This window comes from Macadamia integrifolia, unplaced genomic scaffold (genome assembly GCF_013358625.1).
Source record: "Macadamia integrifolia cultivar HAES 741 unplaced genomic scaffold, SCU_Mint_v3 scaffold448, whole genome shotgun sequence".
Lineage (NCBI taxonomy): Eukaryota > Viridiplantae > Streptophyta > Magnoliopsida > Proteales > Proteaceae > Macadamia > Macadamia integrifolia.
The window spans coordinates 167,777-188,132 of NW_024870451.1; the positions used below are offsets into that span (position 1 = coordinate 167,777).

Here is a 20,356-nt window from a genome sequence, read left to right on the forward strand (position 1 = left end):
TAAAGAAAGATGTAAATTAAAAGACAAAAATGTTAGAGAGGAGGGGGAAATTTTAGAAAGATATATGGTAAAAACAACTCCTAAAATATAGATTTTTCCTTTTTTTTTTTTTTAGAAAAATATGGATTAAAAAGAGTAAAAGAGAGGAACGTGAGAGAGGGGAGGGAGGGAAGGGGAGGGAGAAAATTTAGAAAGATTTTTATTATTTTGTATTATAAAAACTCCTCAAAATATAGATTTTTTTTTTCTCTTAAAAAAGATATAGATTTTAAGAAAAAAAGAGACGAACGTAAGAGAGGAAGAAAGAAATTTAGAAAGAATTTCTTTTTGTAAAAAGAACTCTTAAATTATAGATATTGGAAAGTGGGAAAGAGGGAGGGAGAGATAAGGAAAGGGATGTGATAGGAATAAAGAAATTAAAATTTAGAAGATATACAAATATTAAAAAAATATAAAGAGTACCAACAATATCGAAAAAATAGAAAGAATTGAAAAAATATATAATAACAAAAAATGACGTACTTAAATAAGTAAGGGGGGTAAAATAGTTAAAGAAAAGATAAGCCACGAAGCATATATATACATATATATAATAGTATGATAGTATGATATACATATATATATGGTGAATATATATCTGTATTTAATGATCATATTAAGCACGTACACTTAAAAGTATTATTGTTAACTAGCTCATTCAATTGCCACATGTATCTGTTCCCACATCATTGTCGTTTCTGAACTTATTATGTGTTGATTCAGATATGATACGAACAGACGGTAAAAAATTATAAAAATATGATACCGTATTGATATTACTGAGGCACAAGCGTCTGATAAGGATGATGTGGGCCTATTTGTATTCGAAATTGGTTAAAACCTGTTCCAATATTGTGAATTAAAACCACAGAGGTAATTGAAGTGGGTTTTGAAACTTTGTGTGTAAGTGGATACCAAGGTATTTATTCACTTATCAAATTTCAGCTTAATATGTATTTACTAAGTGATAAAACAAACTATTGAAAAAAAAAAAAAAAAAAATCAAGGACTGCCAAGGGTTATAGACATACATTGGATGTCAATGTCTCGTAAGAAATGACATATTAAATATCGATCTGAAATTGACGTGTGAATAATTTTTTTTATTCCTTAAACATCCAACAATCATATTTCTAGATCTAGAGTAGCATAGGATGGTAAAAAAAAAAAAAAAAAAAGACCCAGATGCCGATTTTGTTGATTGAGTTTATAGGTTTCTTAGTTTTTCCGTTTGATTTGTTTCTCTGCCGATGGCCATGTTGAAGCTGGAGAAGCAAATCAAATTTATTATTATTATTATTATTATTATTAAATATTTTAATGCTTGGACATTAATTCTGTATTGTTTCTTTTACTTTAGAGAAAACTACGCCTCCTCCCGTATACTATGGCCTGATTACATTTTTACACGTGTTTTCAGCAGGTACACCCTCCCCCCCTAAGACTGATAGTGTTAGTTTTGAAATGTAAAGACCATTTTACCCTTAAACCAAAACATCCTAAAGCAAAAGACCATTTTACCCTTTTGTTCATCTTCAACCCAAACATCTCTGAAATCAAATAGAACCTTAGATCGAGACAACGTCAGCTAGTTCACAACCCCAATGATGTAATATCAGGACAGTTAGCTTTCCACTCGAACTCAACCTCTAGAGTCATACTCACACTCAACAACCTCTCATACATTGTAGGCATTTTCATTGAGCACAAACTCTAGAGACTAACTTGCAGTCCAAGACTACCTCATGAGACAGCAGAGTTGGAATAAGACTCTCACATGTGATAATAGACTTTCAGTCCATTACTCACATATGTTAACAACGTCCTACCCTTTTGAGTCTCCCACATGTGATCATAGAGTTTGTTTATAACTCAATAACTGTAATCTCTATATAAGAGCACCATTGTACACTCATTAAAGTTAATGCCAATATACTACTTCAACATGGTATCAAGAGCATTATAAGTTTCACCGAACACCTCCCTCATCACCATGTACTCCTCTCTCCAACGTCCCTTTCTCCATCTCCCACAACCCATGACCTCTCTCTCTTCCCTTTCAAACACCAAAAAAAAAAACCAGCAAACCCAAACCCAAGCCACGTCCCTTTTCTCCTCTCTATTATCCCAAAAAAAAAAAAAAAAAAAATAAATAAATAAAAATAAATAAAAAAATAAAAATAAAAAACAAAGCAAGCCCAAAACCCTAACCCACGTTTCTCCCCATTTCCCTTAAATACCTTTCTATACTCCAATCCCTAATGATTGAACCACCTCCTCCCTCTTCTACCATGGCCAAACCATCCCCACCTCCCACATTCCTTTCTAGTGCTCATCATGTGATATCTCTAAAGCTCACATCTAAGAACTATGTATATTGGCACACACAGGTCGTACCCTATCTCACTGGCCAACGCCTATCGACTATGTCACCGGTGACTATCGTTGCCCTCAAGACCCTATCAAAGCCAAGGCATGGCGTGAACAAGACGTTTCTATTATGGGCCTTCTCATCGACTCTCTCCCGGAAGAGGCATTTTCATTGCCAATCAGACGGACCACTAGCAAAGAGATCTGGGATGCACTCCATACTGAATTCAGTTCTCCGTCTACAACTAGGATTCTGTCTCTCAATGTCTCCCTTCAAAATCTGGTTCACAAATCAGATGCGACCATTACTCAGTTTTTCCATCGAGCCAAGATCTCTTCGATGAGCTAGTAGCTGCAGGGCAACCCCTCCTACAGGAAGACTTTAACATCCACATCTTCTGGGCCCTATTCACTGAATATCAAGCACTTACTTTCATTATGATGGCACAAAAGGAGCCCATCTCCTACACTGACATGCATGGTCTCCTTATGAGTCACGAGAACCTTCTCCACTCACGCCTTCCTATTGTTGATCCTGCCATCGATGCATCAACCAATGGCACTCACCAAGGCCGTGGCCCTCCTTCCACTGGTGGTCGTGGTACAGGCTCCTCATGAGGCCGTGGTCGTGGCAGTGCTATTGGATTTGGTCGTTCTAATGCATTTGCTTACAACCTATGCACAATTTGTGGACGCACTAATTATCAGACAGACACTTGCTACTATTGCCCACAGGGAACTACCAGAGCCGCTATTCTACCTACCCCTCCCCATCCCTATAATTGGCCATCACCTCAACCCAACGCCTACCATACTACACCCTTTCCTAACCCTCAACCCCCTAACATCGCGCCCCCATCCCATCACCCCACACCTCCACAATCCTTTACCACCTCTTGGATCCCTGATACTGGAGCCACCCACCATTCCACCCCTGACTTAACCCAATTCTCCACCTATGATCCATACAAAGGTAATAACCAACTCGTGGTTGATAATGGTAAGGGCCTTCCTATATCTCATATAGGCACTGCTTCCATCTCTTCTCCCTCTCATTTCTTTTCTCTTTTTAATGTTTTACATGTTCCTACTCTCATTTGTTCTTTGTTATCTGTTCAGCAGTTTTACCGTGACAATAATGTTTACTTTGAGTTTCACTCTTAATTTTTTCTCTGTGAAGGATCTGAAGACCAAGCAAACCCTCTTCACTGAACACAATAAGAATGGCCTCTATTCCATTCCAGCATCACCTTATGCCAATCTGGCCTCTGCCTCATCTTTTAGTCGCTGGCATCATTGTTTAGGGCATCCTCATGAACGTGTGCTTTGTCTTATGTTACCTAGCTATCAGCCCGTGAAGTCTCATTCTTTATGTTCTGCTTGCCAAATGGGAAAAGCTAGTAGATTATCACTATGTGAAATTAGTTCTCGTAGTTCCTCTCCTTTGGATTTGGCTTTTAGTAATGTATGGGGCCCCCACCTCACAGTTTCTTCAATTGGTAATCGTTATTTTGTTATTTTTGTTGATGACCATACTAAATATATTTGGTTTACTGCTTTAAAGTTGAAGTCTGATGTTTACTCTGCCTTTCGTACTTTTCACGCTTTGGTAGAACGTCAGTTCTCTCGCTCCATTAAGGCCATTCAAACTGATTGAGGGGGAGAATTTCGTACTCTCCCATCTTACTTTGCCAAGTTGGGCTTTCAACACAGGTTATCTTGCCCTCATACTCAAGAGCAACAGGGAACAGTTGAACACCGTAATAGGCACATTGCTGAAACTGGGATTACCGTACTACCCCATGCAGCTGTTCCCCAGGCTTACTGGGATTATGTTTTTGAAACCGAGGTCTTTCTCATCAACCGTATGCCCTCCTCTGTCATAGGTAACAAATCCCCCCATCAGTTAGTTATAGGAAATTTTTCGAATTACTCTTTTCTAAAAATCTTTGGATGCCTTTGCTATCCATGGCTCCGTCCTTACAATCATCACAAGGTTGAAACCCATTTTGCGTCATGTGTTTTCTTAGGATACAGCCCTTCCCATCATGGTTATCGTTGTATGGATCTCATCACCTGTCGTATCTACATATCTCACCATGTCAGATTTGATGAATCTACTTTTCCATTTCACACTGCACTCCCATCCTCAACCCAACCCCCTCCTACTACCCCTCCCCCGTGGGACATTGCACCTAACATACCTACCCCTCCATCTACCCTCCCAAACCCACCCATCCCTCTTCCTGCCACCCCAGAACCGCCCCTACCCAAACCACCCTCTCCTATATCCCCTCCTTTCTCACCTCACCCAACCCTAGCTGGCCCTAACCTTGACTCCTCTACCACCCCACCCCGCCACACCAGAACCCTACATGATCTCTATGCCAACCCCCTGACCCTCTCTACCACCACCTCACCTAACCCGGATGAACCTACATACTTCTCCTAGGCCCACAAGATTCCTCATTGGAAATCTGCTGTCTGATGAATTAATGCTTTATTACATAATGATACTTGGTCTCTTGTGCCTTATAGGAAAACTATGAATTTGGTTGGTTGCAAGTGGGTGTACCACATCAAACGGAAGGCAAATGGCTCCCTTGAGAGATATAAGGCCCGTTTAGTTGCTAAAGGATTTCATCAACAACTTGGTCTTGATTACCATGAGACCTTTAGCCCTGTAATCAAACATACTACCATACAGACGATCCTCTCCTTGGCCATATCTAATGGATGGGATGTTCGTTAGCTTGATGTTCAGAATGCGTTCCTACATGGTATTCTATCTGAGGAAGTCTACATTGCTCAACCCCAGGGTTTTGAAGATGCCCTGCGCCCTAATCATGTCTGTCGCCTCCACAAGTCCCTCTATAGGCTCAAATAGGCTCTTAGGGCTTGGTTTCACAGGTTATTTGAGTTCCTCACTCGCTCAGGTTTTCAGTCATCCCAAACCTACACATCACTATTTATCTACATGCAGGGCTCTGTTGTCACATATGTCCTTGTCTACGTAGATGACATCTTGGTTACAGGGAACCAACCAACTCATGTTCAGACTCTCCTTCATTAGCTTGCTTCAAAATTTCCTATCAAGGATCTTGGCCGTCTCAGCTTTTTCCTTAGTATTGAAGCCCTATATCGGTCTGATGGTGTCCTCCTCTCTCAACACTGGTACATAACTAATCTCCTATAGAGGGGTGGCATGACTGACTGTAAGCCTTTCACTACCCCCATGGCCACCACCTTTCCAGCATCTTCCACAGGGGGTGTCCTTCTTTCTGACCCCACCAGGTATCGCTCTATTATCAATGCTCTCCAATACATCACCCTCACCAGGCCTGATGTGGCTTATTCAGTGAACCGTGCCTACCAGTTCATGCATGTCCCCTTCGAAGACCATTAGACACTAGTCAAATAGATTCTACGCTATCTCCAAGGTACCAAGGATCAGGGGTTGTTCATCTCCAAATCTAGTTCCCTCCAATTATAAGCATTCTTCGATGCTGACTGGACTGATGATAGTGCAGATTGTAAATCCACAGGTGGCTATGCCATCTATATGAGTCCTAATCTGATCTCATGGGCCTCCAAGAAGCAGAAGATAGTTACACGCTCCTCCACCGAGTCTGAGTACAAAGCAATGGCTGATGCCTATGCCGAACTCACTTAGCTTCACTCTCTCTTTGAGGAATTAGGGATCCCTGTTTCCATTGCACCCATTCTTTGGTGTGACAACATTGGGGCCACTTACCTTTCGGTCAATCCGGTCTTTCATTCTCATACCAAGCACGTTGAAATTGACTTCCCCTTCGTTCGTGATAAAGTCACATCTAAGGACCTTCAGGTGCAGTTCATTTCAACACATGACCAGATAGCCGATATCCATACCAAAGCTCTCAGCTCTACACGGTTCTCCTTTCTATGGGATAAGCTACAATTTCGACCATTCAAATCCCCACCTTGAGGGGGTGTATCAGGATAGTTAGTGTCCAACTCGAATTCAACCTCTAGAGTCATACTCACACTCAATAACCTCTCCTACATTGTAGGCATTTTTAGTGAGCACAAACTCTAGAGACTGACTTGCAGTCCAAGACTACCTCATGAGACAGTAGAGTTGGAATAGGACTCTCACATGGGATAATAGACTTTCAGTCCATTACTCACTTATATTAATAGAGTCCTACCCTATTACTATTAGAGTTTGAGTCTCCCACATGTGATCATAGAGTTTGTCTATAACTTAATAACTGTAATCTCTATATAAGAGCACCATTGTACACTCATTAAAGTTAATGCCTATACTACTTCAACATGTAAGATTTGACAATGCCGGTAAGTTTACCATCATCAACGATACATGATTTGGCACCCATGAGGAGCTCTTAATGTGGATCCACCAAGACACAGTGGTTGCGCCAATCTCTTGTCTTGTATCACATTCACCGATGGTGCCAAGCAATCACAGATCATACTAATCTTGAATGCATTTGAAGAGAGGCTTCTACCACTCAATCTGTTTCCCAGATAATGGACCAGTAGATCTTTGTTCAACGGATTAAATCAATATTGAGCTGGCAATCCCAAACCCAATCCCTCCTCTTTTAGATCTTGATCTTCTTCTAGTTGTGATGTACATAAATAAGACCAACCAATGGGGAGATGATGCATGTACCAACCACGGATTTTCATCACAGTTGACTATGTGTCCATCAGCTTCACCTCCAAGCAATAAGTCTATCATAGCTAGAATGGCCAAGGAGATAGCCTCCAGTATCGGAGGAGCTACCTACGACTCTCTATTATTACCCATGATCAGGGTAGATGTTACAGGGCCTCCCACAACAGAGAAAGTGGATGACAACCCTCCAGTAACCATCAAGATTTTAGGGGATAAAAGGAGGAAGGAGATCCATAAATCAGGTATTGACACTCACACACTCCAGCCATGTTTCCCTTTCCTCCCTATGTGCTCAGATTCACACTCCAGCTCTATCATCTTTCCCTTTCCTCCATGTGTACTCGGATTCTAACTTAAGCATAGGAGAGTCCCCCATTGGAGCTTTCTCTAATCATCATCCTTTTGCTTTATGTGTATAATAGGCCGTAAAAGAATCTGCAACATCAGATTATTGACGTAATATTGAGTCCAACCCTAATGGGTAACTCAATATATGTATTCTGTCCAGTATAGCAGGTTTCCATATTTTATGTGATCTCATATTGTGTAACTATATTTAAATATTGCGAAGTGTGGTTAGTCGATTAGGGCATTCATCATGTATAAATATTCTCTTTTGAAATTCACAAATTAATATACAAAAGTTTCTTTACAAAATACTGTGTTAGCATGGTATCAAGAGGTTAGGATTTCCTCTTTTTTTTTTTTTCCTTCTTCCTGCTCCATAGAGCAGAATCGATCCTCTCTGGTGTGTTCCTCTCAACGCTGCTATTTCTCTCCCTCCATTGCTATCTTGGTGAAACCCCATTAATCCTTATGGCCACCAACCCTCCTCAATTGCCCTCGGCCACTCAATCTGCCATCACACCTGCATCACCCTCTCCATCTTTTCTCTCCCCTCATCATCTTCTTTTCATTAAACTCACTCCTATAAACTTCCTTCTCTGGAAGAAACAACTCATCCCCTTCCTTTGTGGCCAATGCCTCTTTGGATACCTCAATGGCACCATTCCCTGTCCCAATGATTTAGAGGTAGCATTGACCTGGCAATAAAAGGACTCTCAACTGGTTAGTCTCCTTGTCGCCTCTCTCTCTGAGGCCATTGTCCCTATTATTCTAGACAAGGAAACCATCCAGGACATCTGGAACACTCTTCATGAGACCTATGGCTCCACCTCCTCCACGTGTCTCATATCTCTCAAACTCAGCATGCACAATCTCTGTCAGAAAATTGATGAGATCATTACCCAATACCTTCACTAGGCTAAATCGACTGCTGATAAGTTGGCTGCTGCTAGTAGGACTCTTCTCCCTGTGGATTATAATATCCATGTTCTTTGTGGTCTGGTTGAGGACATATAGCAAATTGTACCATCTCTGCTTACTCGTGTGGTTATCGCTTCAGATAATGAGCTTCACGGATTGCTTCTCAGCCATGAAAGCATGAAGGCCTTTCGCAAACTCTGTGTCTTTGACACGGCTGAATCTTCCAAGCCCCCAATTGCCAATATTGCTCACTGGTCTTCCCCTTCCTTTGGTGACTCGACCAACCCTGGTCGTTGTTCTTCACGGGGTCGTGGGGGGCGTGGTAAATCAGGTCATGGCTGTGGTTGTTCCTCTCAAAGTGGTCTCTATTGCACTATATGTCAGTGCACCAACCACAATGCCACCACATGCTTCTACAAACCCCAAGCCTACCCCAACTCCTATCACCATACCTACACAAACCCTCCCATGATGGCCCCCACCTCCCATTATACCTATCCCAATCCTCCCATTCTCCCCACCCCCACTACCCTCCTTCCAACGCCCTCACTTGGTGACCTAATATAGGAGCCTCTCACCATGTGACCCCTGACCTCCATTCTCTTTCCCATTATGACCCCTACACTAGTAATGATCAGCTCCAGGTTGAAAATGGTAAGGGTGTTCCCATATCTCTGTTCAAAATTTCTATCAGGATAATAGTGTATTCTTTGAGTTTCATTCTTCTCACTTCTTTTTCAAGGACAAGTGCACAAGAGGACTCTACTTTTCAGGCCAAGCAGTAATGGTCACTACACCCTCAAGGCCCATCCTCCTTCTGCCCTTTCCATTAGTATTGTCGAAAGAACGTCCATTGATGGGTGGCATCATCGCTTTGGGCACCCTCATGAGCCTCTTCCCTATTTTATGCTTCACAGTAATAATTTACCATGTCAGTCCACAAGGATGCGTATTTGTGTACTGCCTATCAACTTGGCAAGGCCCATCGTTTGTCTTTAAGTCTTTCTTCCTCTACTAGTTTATTTCCTTTGGATCTGGTTTATAGTGGTGTTTGGGGTTCTTCCCCTGCCTCATCCCCTGAAGGACACAGGTATTTTGTAATATTTGTTGATGACTTCTCTAAATATATCTGGTTTTATCCAATGGTTTACAAGTCCGAAGTCTTTGGCAATTTTAAAAATTTTCAAGCTCTTATTGAATGTCTTTTCTCTCGTAAATTAAAATCCGTCCAGACTAACTAGGGTGGTTAATATCATGCCTTACCCACGTTTTTCACCCCACTTGGGGCTACCCATCACAAGGCTTGTCCCCATACTCATGAGCAACAGGGTGCATTCGAACGCCAACATTGTCACATTATTGAGATTGGCCTAACCTTGCTTGCTTATGGATTCATTCCCAGGAAATACTGACTGTATGCTTTTGATACAACTATGTACCTCATAAATCAGATGCCTTCTCGCACTTCCAACCATATTTCTCCGTTTTATCTTGTATATCACAGAGCACCGGACTATTCTTTTCTTCGATTTTTTGGGTGTTGTTGTTTTACCTATCTCCGTCCATACAATTCTCATAAAATTGACTTTCGCTCTACTCCTTATGTTTTTCTAGGGTACAATGACTCCCATACGGGATATCGTTGTCTTGATCTGGCGTTTAACTGAATGTACATTGCCCAACACGTTTGATTTGACGAGTCTCTTTTTCCCTTTTCTTTGGTTAACCCAACACCGCCTCCTCCCTCTGCTGTCCCTACCACCGCTCCTTGGGCTGTTGCCCCACTCGGTCTACCACCTCTTCTCCCCCTTCCCTTAACTCTAACTATACATCATCCCCTACCTCCCGTGGATGCTCGATCTCCACCTAGTGCGCCTCTTCCCATGCCTAACCGTTCTCCACCTAGTGTGCACGCACCCATTCCCCTAGCCTCCCCTTTATCTTCTCCTCTTGAGTGCCGTACCCACCCCTTAACTGACCTATATGGTTCCCCATCCCCACCCTCCCCACCCAGTGTGGCCTTGGTGTCCTCACTCACCAACCTCCCCCTACCTACCCCAATCGAGTTCACAAAATGTAGCTCCGCCCTTGACCAGGCCTCACCACCATCACCTCCATTCCCTCTGAGCTAACCTACTTTACCTAAGCCCAAAAATCTCCTGAGTGGCGCACTGCCATGGCTGAAGAATTTAACACTCTTCTTCGCAGTGGCACCTGGACTCTAGTTCCTTGGTCTGATACTATGAACCTGGTTGGGTGCAAGTGGGTCTTTCGGATCAAAAGAAAGGCTGATGGGTCCCTTGAGCACTACAAAGCTTGCCTCATGGCTAAGGATTTTCATTAACAAGAAGTGGTTGATTACATAGAAACGTTTAGTCTCGTTGTAAAGCCAACGACTATTCGATCTATATTGGCCATTGCGACATCCCAAGTCTAGCCTATTCGTCAACTTAACGTTCACAACGCCTTTCTCCACAGCATCCTATCTGAAGAAGTTTATATGGTTCAGCCCCCTGGGTTCGAAGATGGTGCTAATCCATCTCATGTGTGCAAGCTCTATAGGTCGTTGTATGGTCTAATACAGACGCCTCGTGCCTGGTTCCAATGACTTACCCATTTTCTACTTCAGTTAGGTTTTCAAGGCTCCAAGATTGACCCCTCACTTTTTTATCTATAGTCACGATGGTGTTCTCATCTATGTGTTGATATATGTTAATGATATAATTGTCATAAGCAGGTCCTCATCTCACGTTTCCTATCTTCTCCAACAGCTAGCCAGTGAGTTCTCCATTAAGGACCTCGGTCCTCTTCATTTCTTTCTTGGCATTGAGGCTCTTCCCAGCCAAAGGGTCTGCTTCTCTCTCAATCCCGTTCCGTGGATGACTTAATTAAATAGGTAGGTATGACTGACTGTAAGCCTATCAAGACACCTATGATCACCTCTCTTAAAGCATCGATCACAGGGGGTGTGTCCCTACCTGATCCCTCCTCCTATCAATCCATTGTTGGAGCACTTTAGTTTCTTACTCTCACTAGTCCTGATGTGAGCTTCGCTGTGAACAAGGTATGCCAGTTCATGCATTCTCCTACTGAGGATCACTGGTCTATGGTCAATTGCATTTTGCGTTATCTTAAAGGTACCCACTCCCATGGTCTTCTTCTTGAACCAGACTCTCACCCCACTCTTTAGGCCTTTAGAGATGCAGATTGGGTTGGCAGCTCTGAAGATTGTAAATCAACTGGGGGCTATACGGTCTTCCTTGGACCCAATCTTATATCTTGGATGGCTCATAAGCAGCGCACTGTTGCATGTTCTTCCACAGAGGCGGAGTACAAGGCTCTTGCTGATGCTTCCACAAAACTTATTTGGCTGGAGTCTCTATTCAAGGAAATCTGCTTTTCCCTCTCTAGTCCACCCGTACTCTGGTGTGAAAATATAGGTGTCACTTACCTCTCGGCCAATCCAGTCTTCCACGATCGTACAAAGCATGTCAAGATCGACTTTCACTTTGTCTGTGAACGGGTGGCCAGTCGTCAGCTATCTGTTTAGTTCATCTCCACTAAGGATCAACTCGCGGATATCTTCACTAAGGCTCTTCTCATAGCTCATTTTCAGTTCTTGCGTGACAAGTTAAAGATTCGCAACTCCGATTCTTCCCCTTAAGGGAGTTTATTAACGTAATATTGAGTCCAACCCTAATGGGTAACTCAATATACGTATTCTGTCTAGTATAGCAGGTTTCCATATTTTATGTGATCTCATATTGTGTAACTATATTTAAATATTGCCAAGTGTGATTGGTCGATTAGGGAATTCATCATGTATAAATATTCTCTATTGAAATTCACAAATCAATATACAAAAGTCTCTTTACAGAATACGAATACTGTGTTAGAACAGATTAGCCCAAATATTGGTATTATTAACTCCTAGCCTAAGGTACCCCTAACCTATGGGAGCTCCTTGGTATGTCAGAGTCGGGGAACCTAAGCCATGGTATCTACAATTTAGTTCACCTCATCAGTATAAATAAGCTAAGGGAGCTCAAAATACTGCTCAAGCAATCGAGAACTAGATTAAAAGAAGTGTTTTCGTTTGTCATGAAAATTTATAAGAGGAGAGAAAGTTACACATAAAACAAATCAAAGAAATCGCATCAAGAAAAAAATAAAATCACTTTGGAGTAGGGTCCTTCGGAGTTGGAGATTGCATAGGAGAAAGTACGAAGCACTGGAGTGCCAACTCGGGAGGATAAGGGAAAAATGGATCAACTTTTGTCTCCTTAGCCTGGCCACTTGGCACCCTCAACATTTGATTCCAGGAGCTGGAAGAGCTTTGGGATCAACTTGGCCCTCCTCATTGGAGGACACTTGCACCACCTCAGCAACCTCCTCGAAAATGACAATCACTACCTCCTCAGAGACACCCTCAACCCCAGAATGGACCACATTCATCTTGAGGGTAGAAGGATATACCTTTTCCTTGGCGGGTGTTAAATTGAGTCTTTATTCATCAGTTTTATGAGTTGGAGGTACACGTCTTATATAGACCTTCAAAGGTAGAAGTGTACTCCAACTCTAATACAAAAGAGATAGTTACAATAGGACTCTGATATCACATGTGACAATTACAATAGGACTCTGATATCATATGTGACAATTACAATAGGACTTTGATATCACATATGACAATTACAATAGGACTTTGATATCCTAAGAGAGAGACTTCGAATGGGAGTCGATCTCTAGTGTTGCTGTCCAATGAGACTCTTATTTTGTAGGAGAGGTTTTTGAGGTAGAGGAGGACTCTAACTGTGTTGATACACCCCCTCAAGGTGGGAATTTGAATGGTTGAATTCGCAGCTTGTCTCGGAGAACAGTGAACCGTTTTGAACTGAGAGGCTTGGTGAGAATATCAACTATTTGATCATTTGTGGAGATGAATTGCACCTGAAGCTCCTTGGAGGCAACCTTGTCCTGAACAAAGTGAAAATCTATTTCGACATGTTTTGTACGGGCATGAACCACAAGATTGATTGAGAGATAAGTGACACCAATATTGTCACACCAGAGGATTGGCACTGTGGGGATAGGAATGCTTAGTTCAGCAAAGAGAGAGCGGAGCCAGGTGAGTTCTGCACAAGCATTAGTGATAGCCTTGTACTTTGATTCAGTAGAAGAGTGTGCAACCATCTTTTACTTTTTAGATGCCCAAGAGATTAAATTGGGACCCATATAGATGGCATAGCCGCCTATCGATTTTTGGTCAGCACTATCACTAGCCCAGTCAGCATTAGAGAATGCCTGAAGTTGAAAAGAATCAGACCTAAAGATGAATAACCCTTGGTCTTTTGTGCCCTGGAGATAATGGAGGATTCTTTTGACCAGGGTCCAATGATCCTCTAAGAGAGCATACACAAAATGGCAGGCCCGATTGACAGAGTAGGCTACATCAGGTCTGGTGAGAGTGATGTATTGGAGAGCACCTACAATGGATCGATACCTTGTGGGATCCGAGAGAAGGACACCCCCTAAGGAAGAGGCTGTAGAGGTGGTGGCTATGGGAATGGTAACAGGTTTACAGTCAGTCATTCCAGCACGTTGAAGAAGATCAGAGATGTAGCGTGCTTGAGAGAGGAGGACACCACCATGCTGATAGAGAACCTCAACACCGAGGAAGAAACTGAGGCGACCAAGGTCTCTGATAGAGAATTCTATGGCAAGTTGTTGGAGGAGGGAGGTAACATGAGAGAGCTGGTTTCCTGTAACTAGAATATCGTCAACATAGACAAGTACATATGTTATGATGGAGCCCTGCATATGGATGAACAGAGATGTGTTAGTTTGGGAGGATAAAAAATCAGAGCGAGTCAGAGACTCAGAGAGCCTGTGGAACCAAGCCCGGGAGGCCTGCTTGATCCCATAAAGAGATTTGTGGAGCTTGTAAACATAAGAAGGGCGCAGGGAGCCTTCAAAACCCTGGGGTTGAGCCATGAAGTCCATAAAGGAATGCATTATGAACATCGAGCTGGCGAACATCCCAATTCTTTGAAATGGCCAAGGATAGAATTGTCCTTATGGTCGTGGGCTTGATTACTGAACCGTCGGGTTTACGCTTGATGCAGTAGACTCACTTGCATCCAACCAAGTTCATGGAATCTCTATAAGGCACAAGAGACCAAGTACCATTACGTAATAAAGCATTAAATTCATCACACATAGCAGAGCGCCAGTTGGGGTCTTTGTGGGCCTAGGAGAAGCATGTAGGTTTAGTGGGTTGGTGTGTTGAAATAGTGGAGAGGGTCAATGGGTCAGCATAGAGGTCAGTAAGAGCTCTGGTGCGGTGGGGAGGTGAGGTAGATGAGTTAGGGTTGGGGACAGTTCGAGGTGGGGGGGTGAGGGGAGGAGGGGGAAATGGGAGAGGGTGGGTTAGGAGAGGGTGGGTCTGGTGTAGTAGGGGGAGGGACCACTGGGGGAGGTGTAGGAGGGGTGGGTTGGGTTGGCGTAGGGTAGGGGAGATTGGGGGCGATGGCCCATGGGGAAAGGTTAGGTGTAGGTGGGGGAGGGGTGTGAGGGGTTGGGGTATTGTGATAGGGGAAGGTGGATTCATCAAACCGAACATAGCGACAGATGTAGATGCGATGAGTGGTGAGATCCATACAACGGTAACCATGATGGGAGGGACTATAGCCTAAGAAGACATAAGGTGCAGAACGAGGTTCTACCTTATGATGATTGTAAGGATGAAGCCAAGGGTAGCAAAGGCATCCAAAGATTTTGAGAAAAAGTAGTATAGGGAATTGCCTATGACGAGCTGATGGGGGGATTTATTGCCAATGACAGAGGACGGCATGTGGTTGATAAGGAATACCATGGTTTCAAAGGCATAGTCCCAATATGCTTGGGAAACAGAAGCCTAAGAAAATAGGGTAATCCCAGTTTCAACAATATGCCTGTTACGGCGTTCAACAGTTCCTTGCTGCTCATGAGTATGAGGGCAAGAGAGTCTATGCTAAATGCCCAGCTTGGCAAAGTAAGTGGGAAGAGTGAGGAATTCTCTACCCTAATCAGTTTAGATAGCCTTGATGGAGCAAGAGAACTGACGTTCCACCAGGGCCTGAAAGGTTTGAAAAGCAAAGTAAACATCAGATTTTAACTTTAAAGCTGTAAACCAAATATATTTAGTGTGGTCATCAATAAAAATAATAAAGTAGTGGTTCCCATTTGAAGAAACAGTGGGGTGGGGACCCCATACATGACTAAAAATTAGGTCTAAAGAAGAAAAGCTATGAGAACTAGTTTCCCGTAGCGACAAACGACTAGCTTTGCCCATTTGGTAAGTAGAACAAAAAGAAGGAGGCTTGACGAGCTGATGACCAAGAAGCATGAGGCGAAGAACCCTTTCATGAGGATGCCTTAGACGGTGATGCCAACGACCGTATGATGAAGCAGAGACCAGGTGAACAGAAGGTGGTGCTGAAATAGAATAGAGGCCATTTTTGCTATGTCCAGTGAGGAGGATGTGTTTGGTCTCCAGATCCTTCATAAAAAAATAAGAAGAATGAAATTCAACGAAAACGTTATTTTCACGACAGAACTGTTGAACAGAAAGTAGTGAACAAGTGAGGGAGGGAACATGTAAGACATTAAAAAGAGACAAAGAACGAGAAGAAGACGAAATGGAAGTATTGCCAATATGAGACATAGAAAGCCCCTTACCATTACCAACTAAGAGTTGGTTGTTACCTGTGTATGGATCATAGGTGGAGAACTGAGTGAGGTCAGGGGTGGCATGATGGGTGGCACTGGTGTCAGGTATCCAAGAGGTGGTGTAGGTCTGTGGATGGTGGGGGAATGGTTGAGGTGGGGGAGGCGTGGGGTTCATAGGGTGGGTTGGGGGGTAGGCCATAGTGTGGTAGGCGTTGGGGGGGGTGTGGAGGGTGATGGTAGGGATGGTGTGGGGTAGGGAGTAGGGATGGTTTGGTGGTGTTCTGTTGTCGATAGTAGCAGGTGTCTGTCTGAAGGTTGGTGTGGCCACATATTGTGCAGGGATTGTGGACAAAGGCATTGGAGCGCTCAAAACCTCCACCACGACAATGGCCTCTTGAGGATGAAGTACCATGACCACCATTAGATTGAGTGGGTGGTCTATGGTTTTGACGAGCAATATGAGCTGAGGCTTCGATTGCAGGATCGATGATGGGGAGACGAGATTGGATCAGAGTCTCATGGCTCATGAGAAGGCCATGCATATCATTATAGGAGATTGGCTCCTTTTGTGCCATCATAATGGAGGCGAGGGCCTGGTAGTCAGTTCTGAGAGCATGGAAGGCATGGATGTTGAAATCTTCTTGAGGTAGCGACTTCCCTATAGTTGCTAGTTCATCAGAGAGGGACTTTACTCGATGGAGAAACTGAGTGATAGTCTCATCTAGTTTGTGAACCAGATTTTGAAGGGAGACATTGAGAGACAGGATCCATGTGGTAGAGGGAGAGCTGAAGGATGCATGTAGGGCATCCCATATTTCCTTACTAGTGGTCTGTCCAACTGCGAGAGAGAGGGCCTCATCAGAGAGGGAGGCAATGAAAAGACTCATAATGGATGCAGCCTATTCATGCCAGGTTTTGGCTTGACGGGATCCTGAGGGCAACAGAAGTCACTAGTGACATAGTCAAGGAGGCATTGGCCTGTGAGGTACAACATAATTTGAGTGCACCAAAACACAATTTTTTGATGTGAGTTTGAGGGAGATAAAGTGATGAGCGTCAGAGAGGGATTGGGGAGGTGGTGGGGCGTCGGCCATGGTGGTATTGGGGCTGATCTGTGTGGCCATGAGGTGAGGGGTGGGGAGGATAGCTACTGTCTGGTTCTTCTTGATGTGTTTTTTCTTTTTTTTTTTTGCAAAGAAGAAGGAAGATGTGGGATGTGAGAGAGGGAGTGGGAGTAGGAGAGTCTTTTTTTTTTGCAAAGAAGAAGGAAGATGTGGGATGTGAGAGAGGGAGTGTGAGTGGAAGATTTTTTTTTTTTTGCAAAGAAGAGAGAGGAACATGGGTTAGGGAGTGGGTGATGAAGAGAGAGAAAAGCGTGGAGAGGAATGTGTTAGCTCGATGGAGCTTGTATGACTGCTGATACCATCTTAAACTGAGTCTTTATTGATCAGTTTTATGACTTGGAGGTACACGTCTTATATAGACCTTCAAATGTGGAAGTGTACTCCAACTCTAATACAAAAGAGACAGTTACAATAGGACTCTAATATCACATGTGACAGTTACAATAGGACTCTAATATCCTAAGAGAGAGACTTCGAATGAGAGTCGATCTCTAGTGTTGCTATCCAATGAGACTTCTATTTTGTAGGAGAGGTTTTTGAGGTAGAGGAGGACTCTAACTGTGTTGATAGTTGGAGACTACGGCCTCTCAGAGGTTGATGCAGTGCCGTGAGGGGCAGATCCCTCCAAGTCGAACTCTTAGAAGCGAGCAAAGTCCTCCTCCAATGCACTAAAGTAAGTCTGGGTGCATCTTCACGACCTCCTTCCTGAAAGCTTACAACTTTATCAAGTATGACTTGACGCTTCATCCAAGGTCATCCTTGAAAGCTTACAACCTTATCAGGTGGACTCCTCGGTAGCAGCCTTCTCAACCGTTCCTCGGTCTTGATGCAAACTTCCACGACTAATTTCATGGCCTTGTTCAGGGAAATTGTAGTTTTTGATTTGCGATCTCCGGATCCTCCCTTGACTTGAAGACCTCCTTCCTGAGGTTTAGTGAGGACGACTCCAATGCTTGGTACATCTATTGAAGAGCACGATAGTCAGCCTCCTTTGAGTTTGCCCTCTCCTCGGCCTTATTCTTCTCCGTTGCCAACTTCTTCTTCTCCTTATCGGCTTTTCCAACCTCTCTTTCAATACCTCACTGAGATCGTGGAAATGCTCGAGGCACATAAGTGCCTCACCGAGGGGAACTTGCCCTTGTAAGAAAAAGAATTATGCAATCAAAATTGAGAAAGAAAATAAAAAAATCCCAATAACAACTTACCCTGGCCAGAAGGGAATAACCCATCTCCAACAAAGTCTCGTACTTGAGATATGCTCCATAAACTTGGTCCCTCAGGTGAGGACACTTGCGCACAAACTTCTTCGCCACCTCCGCACACTCAAAGGCAGAATCTTTGACCTAAACCTTTGAGTAGTTTACAAGATCCTAAGAGCAAGACTTCGAGTCATCCTTATACGACTTCTTCAAGGCCTTGTGGGCTACTTTCTCTTTAACATAGGGACATAGGGACATCGGTAGCATCAGAAGACTTCAAGGCCCTAGAACTCAGGGTGGTGGGCTGCATTGACCCACTAGCCACCATGGTAATCTGAGGAGGGAAGTCCTCTGAGAAGCCCTTTTACGTGATGCTCGTTGCCCTCTTGCTTATGCTTTTTCCAACATTGTTGAAGCTGGCCATTAGAGGCCTCCTTGCGAGCTCCCTCAGCCCAAGTAAGGTCTTTCCTATTTTTCTCCTCAAAAGGCTTTTTAATCATCGCTTTCCGGAGGTTGTAGCAATAATGGCCAAAATCTATCCCTCTTTGGGCATCCATGGGTCTCACGCCACAACATCCCCACTTAAAGACATCTGGGGTTCTATTTCAAAGAGGCTTTCTTCCATTTGGGGGTATTCTAAAAAATATAGGGAAAATTACGTGATTACTTACTATTGGGTTTACTTTTACAGAAATACCCACATTGGGTTTGACTCAACAGATTTATCCAAGAAAACTTTATGTATTACAAAAATGACCAAAACAGCAACAGTCGTACAAACGCCTATGAGTTAGATATGTACATCTTCCAATTGGTAAAAAAATCCCTGATTTTTATTCTATACTTTTCTACAATCGGCTCTTTAACTTCAGATGTTCAGCTTCAATTCTGGTACTAACCCGATCAAGTCTCCAAATTATTACAGATGCCTTCAAACCTCCTTCATTAATGAATCCTTCCACCATTCGATACCCAATCTCTTTCCCCTTCTCATTATCCATCACTGCAACTATTGTAGGCCCTGTGCCACTAATTGTACACCCAAATGCTCCCGCATCAATTGCAACCTTCTTCACAGCTTCCATCCCAGGAATCAGAGGTGCTCCTTTTGGCTCTGCAATGTTATCCGACTACAATGCCGACCCTAATACTTTCAAATCCCCCTGCAACACAGACACCATAAGCACCCCTGCTTGGCTACAATTCCATATATGATGTGACATCTCAATCTCTGTTGGCAACGCATTCCTCATCTTCTTTGTCTAAGCTTCAAATTCAGGAGTGACGAGAACAAAAGACAGCTCCTTACTGAATGGAAAACTCAATCTGATCAAATCAAGCAGCTCATAGCACCAGATCAGTACAAACCCACCCATGATCGCTCATGCTATGTTATCGGTATGGTAATCTGAGACCTTAGCCTCCGATTCCAGCCCTGCGACAACAAGATCTGAGCTTGACTCGACCAAAAATCTCATTCACAACAACTATAGTGGTGACACTTGCATGCACTGGATCCGAGACTGCTCCCTAAAGGTAATCCTTTTTCAAGAGAGAGCGATAGACCAACCGATCATATCCCAAGCATTTTCATGGCGGAAATCACCCCAACTTCGGCTCAATTTAAGAGAGGATCTTTGTTGAGCCTTGATGAACTATCTCATACACTATTAATGGAAGAGATTGAGATCTCACCTATACGAACGTCTAAATCGACTCGTAGGGATGCGCTTAATGATGGAAGTAGCATAGAATGGAAATCAGAAATTTTTTACCGAAGGGAAGATGATACATGCCCAACTTGTAGACATACTAGTGAAGGCGTACGACTGTCATTGTTTTGGTCATTTTTGTAATACACAAAGTCTTTTTGGATAAATCTGTTGAGTCAAACCCAACATAGGTATTTCTGTAAAAGTAAACCAAATAGTGGATAATCACGTAATTTTCCCAAAAATATATTA

General features: G+C 43.2%; 1 pseudogene; it reads right to left on the bottom strand.

Annotated features, from left to right (window-relative positions):
- Positions 1–15,431: 15,431 nt before the first annotated feature.
- Positions 15,432–20,142, bottom strand: LOC122068634 (annotated as a pseudogene).
- Between the last annotated feature and the right edge of the window lie 214 nt (positions 20,143–20,356).